At 37.9% G+C, this 12,164-nt stretch overlaps 1 pseudogene across 1 annotated transcript; it reads right to left on the bottom strand.

The window, feature by feature from the left end:
- Window positions 1-10,375: 10,375 nt before the first annotated feature.
- Window positions 10,376-11,622, bottom strand: LOC114636437 (annotated as a pseudogene). Its single transcript, XR_003713622.1, has one exon. The product of XR_003713622.1 is annotated as an aldose reductase-related protein 2 pseudogene (transcript).
- Window positions 11,623-12,164: the final 542 nt, after the last annotated feature.

Here is a 12,164-nt window from a genome sequence, read left to right as displayed (position 1 = left end):
CATGATAGGGATTATTATTACCTGGTTATTGTTTCCATGTGGACATAAGGAGATACAAGCATGTGTCAAATTGACAAAGGATAGATTGTCATTATGATTCTGGGTTTTTAATTTAAGATCTAAAAGAAAATACTCAGGTCCAGGCATGTACATGCCTTACATCCCAGGAGAAGAGAGTCAGCAGATTTCTGGTTCAAGTCATCCTGGTCCAGGAAAAGTTTTAGGTAAAGAAATCCTTAGACAAAGTGTTACACACCTTTTATCCTGGCATTCAGGAGACAGAGCCATGCAGATCTCTGAGTTCAAGGTTAAACTACTAAGTTCCAGTACCACCAAGCTTAGGTAGTGAAGTTGTTGGAAATTAGAAAGCTGATGATAATGTAATAGAAGGGGTGATGTTCCAGCACCAACAAGCAGTAGAACTCAGCAGCTTTGTCCATGTGCCTCTGGCTTTAGAGGCAAGACTAGAAAGGACTACTGACACAGTTGATACTGTTAGCTATACTTAAAAAATTAGCAGTGTTGTAAAGAGGAAACCATCATCACTGAGGTGAAATCTTCTGGGGAGTGTTTTCTGAAAGGACAATGAAGCTGTGTTCCAGAGATAGCCAAGGTTGTACCTTCTGGTGCAGGTGGTTTGGTCATGTGTAAATATCACTAATATGGCACCGGTTTTAAGGCATGAATGTACTATGGAGAACAGCTAAGGCTTGGCCCCATGAAAGCAGTGTATGAGAGGAAAGCAGTGAAGTGTAGTTGCAGCAGGGGAACCCAGCATATGGAAGTTGTCAGTGCCATGGGATGATTAGAAAGAGCAGAAGCAGCAGTAGGCTGGAGTCAACCAGAACCTAGAGTGTTATAGAGAGAAGAGCTGGAGAAGTGATCATTTCTATTTTGTGATGAGCAGAAGATTATATGTGGATTCCAGATACAGGAACATGAAGCTGTAATATTGAAGTTACCTTGGAGACCCCAAGATTTTGAGGTGCCAGAGCCGTGGGGTACCTGCTCAGGAAAACTGCTTTCATGGAGTATAACCAGCCAAAGAGAAAGAATTGTGCTGCAGTGAAGAAAGCAGAAAGGAGTCAGAAATCCGAATAGCGGTTTGTTGTCAGATATGAAGATGTAGAATTTGGAGATTCTCCTGCTTGCTTTTGGTCTTCTTTGGTGCAATATTTCCTCACAAGGGCATTTAGGAATGATGAAGTGTATTTCCTGTGCATTTGGATGTATATGATGTGCTATTTGTTTTGAAAATATAGGGGATTACAGTTACATGGTTAGATGAATCTGAGAAGAGACTTTGAACTTTGGACTTTTAACATCTTTGTGACTGCTATAGATGATGGAGACTTTTTCATTTGAACCTCATGTATTTTGCATTATGCTATTTTAAAATATGGTCTCCATACACGCATGTGTTTGCACAAGCATAAGGGGGACAGGAAGTGGAATGTGGTAGTTAAAATATGCTTGGCTGAGAGACTGGCTAGATTATGAGGTGTGCCTTTGTTGGATGAAGTGCATCACTGTTGGGGTGGGCTTTGAAGCTCTTCCCAGTGCTGAATGGATCCTCCTAGTGGCTCCCTGGATGACAGTCTTTTTCTGGCTGCCTGTGGATCAAGATGCAGAGCTCTCAGCTTCTTGTCCAGCATCATGTCTTCTTGTATGCCTGCCATGCTTCCTGCTATGATGAAAATGGACTAAATCTCTGAAACTGTAAGCCATCCCCAATTAAATGGTTGTTTTTATAGGAGTTGCCTTGTTCATGAAACTCTCTTCGTAGCAATGAAAATGTTAAGACAGAAACACTGGGAGTGTATTCAGTAAGGTCAACCCTTTGCACAATTCTGTAGTCTTCATTATCATGAAAGAATATGTGCTAGAGAGAAAGCTTATGCATGTGTTTAGTGTAATGAAGCTTTTGCACACCTCTGCAGTCTTCATCATTATGAAACTATTCATACTCGAGAGAAATTCTATGAATTCTAGGAATGTGGTAAAGCCTTTATGTTATAGGGTCCACTGAGATACAACACAATTCAAACACCAGGACAATACAAATGATAAGAATTTTTGAAGTCAAATCACTACTGATTAATCAGAACCATAAAAATATACTCAGAAGCTTAACTGAATCACCCCCTCCCTCACCCTGAGCCAGATAGTTATAAAGATTGCAAACCTGAAAACCACAAATATCAGTGCCACGTTGTATGTACATTTTCCACCAATCAGTATTTCCTTCTGACATTAACTTATGTCAAATTTTACAGAATGTAGGTTTTATGTTTTAGCCTATCACACCCATTTTGTGGTTAGGAATAGGCAGTTTATTTTGAAGAATGAAACATGAATAACAGAAATTATAGTTAGGAACAGTCGTTGTGTTTTGGGGGAACAAAACATGAATAATGACAGCTGGCCAGCTATTGTTAAGTACACAGGTCCCCTATGACCCTGGACTTGAACTCCTTTTCAACCTACAGTTAAATAAATGAAGGTTGATAACAAAAGGCAGTCCTTAGAATAAGTTTTTTTGTTTTGTTTTTTGCTTGTTCCCAACATTTAGATATCATAATCATCTTTGAATACATAGCAGAACACATATTGGAGAGAAATCTTAAAAGTGGAATCAACATGATAAAAACTTTTCACAACACATGTATCTATGAACATAAAGGAACATAGCCTAGGGAGAAACACTATGAATAATCAATGAGGCAAAGGCCTTGCTTGTAGCAGTAGTCCTAGAAAACATGAGAAAAATCTCATAATGCAGAGAAACCCCATAAATGTAGTCAATATGTTAAAGTTTTGTGCTTTCTGGTATCTTTAAACAGGGTAAACTCTTTAGTATATAATCAATCTATTAAAGTATTTTCATATTTCAGTAGTCTTTGAAGACCTTTAGTAATACCAAAAGTAATGTGTGACTACAAAGAATTGGGTAAGATCTTACCCAACAGACTTACATGGAATTACTCAAGGTTACTTAGTATGTAGAAAAAAATGTGAGAAGCAACAACAATCAATTCAAAGTTTACGATGTCTCTCTATTTTGTTTGCACTTGCAAACTCTTTTGTACATACAAAGGCCACTGATTTTTCTTTTTTAGTTAATCATGTATCTAAAAAATTTGCTGAAAGTGTTTATCAGCTCTAGGAGTTGTCTTTGGGAAGTTTTGCTTCCCTTATACATACTATCATATCATCTGCAAATAAAGATAACTTTACTTCCTATTTTCTAATTTATATTACTGTCATCTTCAGTTTTATTGCTCCAGCTAAACTTTTAGATAGTATGGTGAGCAGATATGGAGATAATAGACTACCTTATCTTGTTCATGATTTCGTGGAATTATTTAGAATTTCTCTAGATTTAATTAAATGTTGGTTGTAAGCTTGCTATAAATTTACATAATTATGTTTAAGTATGTCCCTTGTATCCTTAATCACTCCAACAGTTTTATCATAAAGTGGTGTTAGATATTGTTAGAGAAGAACTCCCCTTGGGAAGTCTGGTAGATTTCTACCCTAAAACTCATGGCCTTGGGTTCCATTTGGTGGTATATTTGTAATGACTTCTTTTTTCTTAGATGTTTAGGGAATGAAAGTTGTTTATCTTAGTTTGGTTTAACTTTGGTATGTGGAATCTATTGAGGAATTTATACTTTTTTTTTTTTTTTTTTTTTTTTAAGAAATTCCAGTTCAGTGGAATACAAGCATTTAAAAATTATGTCTCTATCATTCTCTGGATTTCTTCATTGTCTGTTATTTTGTCCCCATTTTCATTTTTGATTTCATTAATTTGGATATTATCTTTTAATAAGGGTTTGACTTTCTTGTCTAATACAAGGCTCAAAGAACTAACTTTGTGTCTCATTCTTTGCATTCTTTTCTTTCTATTTTATTGATTTCAGTGCCCAATTTGATAATTTCTTGATGTCCACTCTTTTTTTTTCCATTGCTCATTCACTTCTTTCTTTTCTAGACTTTAAAGCATGTTGTTAAATTAACAATATGTGAACTCTCCAATTTTTTCATGTAGGATTTTGTGCTATTAGCTTTCTTCTTAGAACCATTTCATTTTCTTTGTGCTCCATAAGATTGTGCCTGTTGCATATTCATTTTCATTGAATTCTGGAAGTCTAATTTCTTCCTTTATTTCTGCCTTAAGCAAGTTTTCATTCACAATTGCAGCTTCCATGAGTTTGTAAGCTTGTGTTCTTTCTGGTTTTGTTGGTATCCAGCTGTAATTCATGATGGTTTGAAAAGATACATGGTATTAGCTCATTTTTTCTTTTATGTATTGAGACTGGCAATGTGTCTGAATATGTGGTCAGTTTATGAGTAAGTTTCATGAGGTGCCAAGCAGAAGGTATATTCTCTTCTATTTCAGTACAATGCTCTCTAAATATCAGCTGGATTCATGTTCATGTTCTCAGTTAGCTAGAGGATTTATCTGTTTACTTTTGTTCTGGTGAATTTGTCAGTTGGTGAGTGTGGGATATTGAAATTTGTGAGTATAAGTGTATGAAGGCTATGATGTGATTTTAGCTTTAAAACTCATTCTTTTACAAAGGTTGGTGACCATGTGTTTAAGGCATAGATGTTCAAAATTTAAATCTCATTTTTAGTGATTTTTTTTTCCTTTGAGGAATATGTATTGTCTGTCTCCAATTCTTGATTTTTTTTTTTAATCTAGTTTGCTATACTTTAAAATAGTCAAATCAGCTTGCTTCTTGGCCCATTTGCTTGGAATATCTTCTTAAAAGTCTTTACCTTGAAATAATGCCTATTCTTGATGTTGAGGTATATTTCTTGTGTGTAATAGAAGGATAGATTTTGTGTTAGCGTACATTCTGTTAGCCTGTTTAATTGGAGAACTGAGGTCATTGATATTGAGTCAATGAACAATGATTGTTAACTCCTGGTATTTTGTTGTTGTTGTTGCTACTGCTGCTGCTCATGGTGGTGGTGGTGGGTGTGTGCTTTCTCTTCTTTTGCAGATATTAGGAGATTATTTACTACCTGTGTTTTTATGTGTATCATTAACTTCCTTGGGTTGGATTCTTCTTCTATCACTTTGTGTAGGTCTGTATTTGTAGATAGATATAGTTTAAATTTAACTTTATCATGCACTATTATGTTTTTTCTAATTATGGTGATTAATTTTTTTCTACATATAATAATCTGGTCATCTGTAGTTTCTGCAGCACATGTGTCCAAGCCCTTCTGGCATTTATAGACTCCAGTGAGAAGTCATCTGTAATTTTAATAGATCTTCCTTTAACTGTTTTCTGGCTTTTTCCCTTTGCAGCTTTTAGTATTCTTTCTTGGTACTGAATGTTTTGATTATTATACAGGGAAGAAACTTTACTTTATGGTCCATTCTGTGTGATGTTTTGATGATTCTTGTACTTTGATAGGTACCTTCCTTTTTAGGTTAGAATTTTTTTTTTCTAAGATTTGTTGTTAGTACTTTCCAAGACTTTGATCTAGTATTCTTCCTGTATGCCTAGTATTCTTATGTTTGTCTTTGCACAATGCCCTGGATTTTATGGATATTTTGTCAGGAAGTTTTAGACATAACATTTTCTTTATCTGATGTATCAACTCCTTATATTGTTTCTTGAATGCTTGAGATTTGTCTTTCATCTCTATATTCTGTTGATGAACCTTGCCTCTGTAGTTCCCCTTTGCAGTCCAAAATTTTTATTTCCAGCATTCCCTCAGTTTGTGTTTTCTTCATTGCTTCTATTTTTAGGTCTTGAATAGTTTTGTTTTCTTCAATTCTTGATTTGTTATTTTTCATGGTATTATTTATAGGATTTTTTGGTTTCCTCCACTTTTTTGTGTATATTTTCCTGGCTGTCCTTCCTGCTCTTTCCTTAGGACTGCACACTAGGCAATCAGGAATTTGGAGAAAAAACTGAACTTATGTTAAACCTAATTAATGTAGTTACACTAGTTCAACCAAAATAAGAAATGTGGGTATCAATGATGTGGCACTGTCTAAAAAGACTATTATATTCTAGGTTTAAAATGTTCAGCCTGAGAGAAAATTTATAAGAAATATTTAATTTGCTGTAATACAGGATTCTAGACCCTGGACACATGGCCATAAAGCCTGATTCAACATTTTACAATGATTTTTTCTGATTATAATTACATCATTACCACCATTTTTTCCTGCCTTTGATGATTGCTTAATAAACACACCTAAAGTCTAAAGTTGGGGAGAAGAAAGGTAGTCGGTGCTTCAGTTCCCAGGCTTGGTGTCCAGGGATTAGACCATGAAGGAGAGAAGAGAGGAAGAAGGAAGGCGGTGCCATGGGGTAGGTAGATTGTGAGTGCATGGCGAAGAGGGCTGGTCTGGGAGTATAAGCAGCCTAGACAGAACATGACAAGTGATATCTCACAGTTATTAACAGGAAAGAAGACAAAATAGCATAGAGGGTTGATATCTGCCCAACTCTGATGCTTTAATGCTTACTATAAATACAAAGTCTTTTATTTGATACCTCCTTGATTTAAGTGGGGTAGAGACACCTAAATAATATTTATCACAACAAGATAGCTGTAATTATGGTTTGTGTCCAAGGATTAAAATAGAATGCAAAGTAAGTTGGCAGAGGATACTCAGTAGTCATGGCTCTGGTTGTTTCTTGAAAGTGTCATACTATGCTTTCAGACTCCTCTTCTTTAAAGAAGATTAAAGGGAAAGGTTCTTTCAGTAACCCATTATTAGATATGGAAGTTCAAACGCAGCATCCTGCTCCCTGTGGTGGTGCATGCCTTTAGTCTCAGAACCCAACAGACAAGTCAGGAAGATCACAACACCAAGATCCAGTGCAGCTACCTAATGAATTTGAGGCTAGTCAAAGCTAAATTAAACCCTGTCTTTATTTCATGTAAATATTTTCATCAAAGCCAGTAGAAAAAGTGTCATATGAATACATACATCCATACATATCTCTTTTACTTAATGTTTCTATATGTGGAAAAAAGCATTGGGAAAACAAGTAGAATCAGTAGTAAAATATTAAAATAAATTTCTATGGGAGAAATTAAGTTTAATTTAGCTTTTAGGTTTTCTGTTTTGCATCTATATTTTGTCATTTTCTATATCAAACATGGATTCCTTGTGCAGTTTAATCAAAAGCACAAGCTGTGACAAGTAGTCTACACAACAGGTGTGGCATGGAATGTGTTATAATTTTATTCTAATTCCTATGGATTTAGAGAGAAAGATATGAAATACACATTTGTAGCCTAGCCGCAGAGGTCACACATGGATCTGGAGACTCTATAGTAGAAGAAGGCCAAGAAAATCTCCAGTGCTGGAGGTAAATGACATAATGCCCAAGATGAGGTTTGGTTTTCTCATTAATCAGCAGCAAATCCTGCTTCTGAGCAAGACACTGACTTTGCTTATTGCAAGAAGAGCTTAGTAAAGTGAAAGCAGAGCTTGAGAGCTGGAGTAAGAGCATCTGAATATGACAAATCAGAAGCATGCACAGCAGTTTCCAGTCTAGATGTCACCTGTGTGAACACTGAAGAAAGGAGGCAGCAGAGTCACAAGGTGACTGAATGCCATCCTTACTTGAGAAGATGAACATGTACATCTCTTGGTACATGTTATGTAGTTACTGATCTAACAAATGCCTTTTGTCACTATGTCTCCATTAATATCAGCGGAAGCAGTTTGCTTTATTTGGCATTGCCAGTAGTATTCATTTACAGTTTTGCCCCAAGGATATATTATATTTGCAACTCTGTGTCATAACTTAGTTAGAAGAGACCTTGATCATATGTGTCTTCCATGAAATACAATATTAATACTCTAAAGCGGACATTATATAGAATTGACCTAGGCAGTATGACATGTCAACCAATTTGGACTCATTGGTAACTCATCTGGGCATCAGAAGACAGAAAATAAATCCAACGAAATTAAGTAGTCTTCTAATTTAGTGCATTGCTTAGGAATCTATTGCTGTAGAGTATTCAGAAATATTAATTACAAGGTCAAAGATATGAAATCACACCTGGCCTTTCTTACCACAAAGAAAGAAGCACAACAATTAGTAGGCTTATTGGGATCCTCGAGACAGAACATCCCTCATTTGGGTGTGTTATACCAGCTTATATACCAAGTAGCCCAGAAACCTGCTAGCTTTCTGTTGGGGGCCAGAAACAGGAGAAGGCTCTCTAACAGGACCAGGCTACTGTGTAGGCTGTTCTACTATTTTCAGTGTCTGATAGGAATATTGTTTCGAGCCTTTGGCAGGCTCTTATTATGAAATATAGATTTTGAATATTGGAACAAGGCTCAACCATCAACTCTATCCAAATATTTTCCCTTTTAAAAAGAGATTTTGGCCTTCTAGTCCATCTTAGTAGAAACTGAACAGAGAATAGGACAACAAGTTACCATAAAACCTGAGCTGACCATCATGAGCTGGGTGCCATTTGACCCAACCAGACAGCAGCAGCAACCCAGCGTCCTGAGCATGTCCTGAAGGCACAAGAAAGTTACATAAATAATTTTCCCAGGTGCAGTTTTCTATTCCTGTACCATGCTCTCTGCTGTCATACATGCACCTAAAGAGCTTCCTGGTGTAGGCCGTATCATCAAATGTCTGAGGAAGAGATGACTAGGTCCTGGTTTTACTAAGGGTTCTGCCTGTTATGGAGGCCCAATCAAGAAATGAACAACTTCAGCATGAAGACATGTTTCTGGGATAACCCTGAAAGACACCATTAAAGGGAAATCATCACAGTTCAGAGCTTCATGCAGTAGTCATGCTCATACATTTGTCTGGAAATGTGTGATTATTCACTGAATCATCAGCTGTAAACAGTGGCATGGCTTGACCGTTACAAATGTGGAAAGAAAACAATTAAAAAATTGTTTAGAAAGGCATAAAAGGCAGAAGTATGTGGATAGATCTCTCAAAAATGGCCAAAGTATGTAAAGATATTTATGTCCCATGTAAGTACTGATCAAAAGGTAAGTTCACCTGAGCAAATATTCAGTAATCAAGTAGGTAGGATGATCTATTTTGTGGGAAGTCAGCCATGTCCCCAGCTCTCATTTTCCAATGGGACCATGAACATAGTGGCCATCGTGGATGCAGTGGGTTTTATGCATGGGTACAACAGTAGAGTCCTCTCACCAAACCTGACATGGCCACATCTGCTGGTGTGTGCCAGGTCTAATAGAAGCAGAGACTAACACTGAACCCTACTTATGGAACTATAACCTGGGTTGGCCAGCCAATGACTTGGTGGCAGGTTGACTACATTGGATCATTTCTCTTGGGCAAAGGACAAAGCTTTCTTCTTCCTGGAGTCGATAGGTGTTCTGCTTATGATTTTGAGTTTCATGCACATATTACTTCTGTCAAGTCCACGATCCATGGACATGCTGAGTACCTCATTCACCACAATGGCATTCCACACAGTATTGCTTCTGACCAAGAAACTCATTTCACATCAGAGAAGTGAGACAGTGGGCCAATGATTGTGGATTTTAATGCTATTAATTACCATTAATACCATAGTCCTTGTTATCCTGAAGGTGCTGAACTGATAGCAAAATAGAATAACCTTTAGAAAACATGTTTACACAGCGAATTATGAGACAGCCACCTGGAGAGCTGGGCAGGGTCCTAGGCTGTATGTATTTTGAATCAGCATCCAGTATTTGATATCGTTTCTCTCACAGCCAAGACCCATGATTTCAGGAATCAAGGTTTTGGAAAACCTGTGTGAAGGGCTCAGTCCACAAGTCTCAATGGAACTCAGCTCAAAATGCAGGGCTCCCTTTATCAGCAGGGATTCCATTTCTCTGCCTGACTTTGTCTGGATCCTGAACACAGCAGCTATCCTTATCTAATAATGTCCTTCTGCAGAGCTGCTTAAACTCAGCACACAAGTCACATTCTGGATTCCCTGTGCACATGAAGCACATGTACCTGCTGCGATATAAGAAAAGACAGTTGAAGTTCAAGGGGGTGAGATAGGATACCTGAATAATTCTATAAATCTGTGAATTTGATGGCAGAAGCTCCTGCAACACATTTAAATCAGAAAGCATGCATGGTTAGTGTAATGAAGGATACAGTCTATTAGTGAGAAGTACTCTTTGATAATGAGATGGTGTTCTATATTTTGTAAATATAGCTTTTAGTTTTGGCCTCAGTATTTAATAAGATTGTTCAGTTTTCCTCAGCTGTATATAGACCCTGTATGCTGAAGTATTCCATGGTCTTTTCTTTCATCTGGGTGGGATATTGAAATACATCTATATATGACAAAGAGAATCAGGAATTAGAATTTATTTTCTTTTTTTTTTATGTTTGTTAACATTACGATTCTTTATTATTTTATCTTTATACCCTCAAATGTTACCAGAGTTCCCAGTTTTTGACAAACATTTGATCAGATCAAATTAGTGAAGGAGAGGCCCATTCGCTTCTCTAAGGCACATTTGCATGCAACAGTCTGTCTCTGGTCAGCGTGACGATTTAAACACAGCCTTGCCTACCGCACGATGTCAGGCAGGCTGGGCTTAAACAGGACTCTGGGAGTGAGGTGTGCATCGGCAAAGAGGAAGCCTCAGGGACTGATTCAGCCTCAGTATTCTGCGTCATAGGGATATTCTTCCATGTTTACTGTCTCAGGCAGCAGGCAGGCCCTCCAGTTTCTGTTGAAGCTAAGGATAGTGGCCATCTCCTTGTCACTCAACTGGAAGTCAAAGACCTGAATGTTCTCCTGTATACGCGCTGGCGTCACAGACTTCGGGATCACCACCACATTCCTCTGGATGTGGAACCGAATCAGAACCTGGGCTGAGGTTTTCTTATGCTTGGCGGCAATCTCTTTAATTTTGGGGTCCTCAAGTAGTGAAGGGTCCGATGGCTTAGCGTGAGGTCTGTCTGGGGAGCCCAGGGGACTGTAGGCCGTGACAGTGATGCCCTTGGAGTGACAGTACTGGATCAGTTTCTCCTGGGTCAGGTAAGGGTGACATTCGACCTGGTTGGTCACTGGCTTATGTTTCAGTCCAGGCTTGTTCAGGAGTCTTTCAATCTGGAAGTGATTGAAGTTGGAGACACCCAGAGCTTTCACCAGCCCCTGGTCCACCAGTTCCTCCATGCCCTCCCAGGCTTCCAAAAACGTTGTTTTACTGGTGAAGATATTGCCTTGATCATCTTTAGGGAATAACTCCTTTCCCGGCTGAAATCCCTGCGGCCAGTGAACAAGATAGAGGTCCAAATAGTCCAGCTTCAGGTCTGTGAGTGTCTTCTGAAAGGCTTCCTTTAGCTGTTTTTTCTCAAAGCAGGTAGGCCACAACTTGCTGACAATGAAGAGATCCTCCCGCCTCACAGCCTTCTCTTTGATCTTCTCTTGGATGGCCTCTCCCACCTCATTCTCATTCTGATACGCATAGGCACAGTCAATGTGGTGATACCCAGCATCAATGGCTGCCTTCACAGCTTCCTTGACTTGGTTTGGGGGAGACTTCCAGGTACCCAGACCCACAATGGGCATCTTGGTTTTGGTACTGAGCTCCACGAAGGTGGCCATGGTTGCTGCCGAAATCTTTCTGTGTCTAGAATTTATTTTCTTAATAACATTTCACATGATCAAACGATTTTTGAGGACTCTTGTCCCTTCCATTGCTAAAGAGACACACTGCACTTTGAAAGTGGTCACACTTTACATATATGCCTGCTTCAAATTCCACATTTAGCAAAATCATTTTCTGTTTACCTTCTGTTAAGGTCTATGAAAATTTCATATCTATGATATCACTTGATCTTCCGAGGTATATTCTCTCTTAGTAAACGTTACTTGATATCCTTGCTTGGGCTGAGTGTGACTTCCCTTGGAAACTCTGATGGAATCGCCCCTGTATTTTGACTCTCCTCAATTTAGACGGGACACAGGATAGAATGATTTTTTTTAAATAATTTATCTATTTTTTTAAATCATAATTCAAGAATTAATCTTAAATAACAGCCAGTTTGAAATAAAAGTGGCTCTCAAGACAGAGACTTTAATCTCATGTATTTCCCATATGTCTCATAATCTAAGTGCCTTCAATACCTAACTTATTCCTTCAGAATTACCAAAGGCTTTGTATTTTTTTC

Source organism: Grammomys surdaster, unplaced genomic scaffold (assembly GCF_004785775.1).
Source record: "Grammomys surdaster isolate TR1022 unplaced genomic scaffold, NIH_TR_1.0 124056, whole genome shotgun sequence".
NCBI lineage: Eukaryota > Metazoa > Chordata > Mammalia > Rodentia > Muridae > Grammomys > Grammomys surdaster.
Note: the sequence above shows the minus strand (reverse complement) of the source record. Positions and strands in the feature narration are given on the sequence as shown.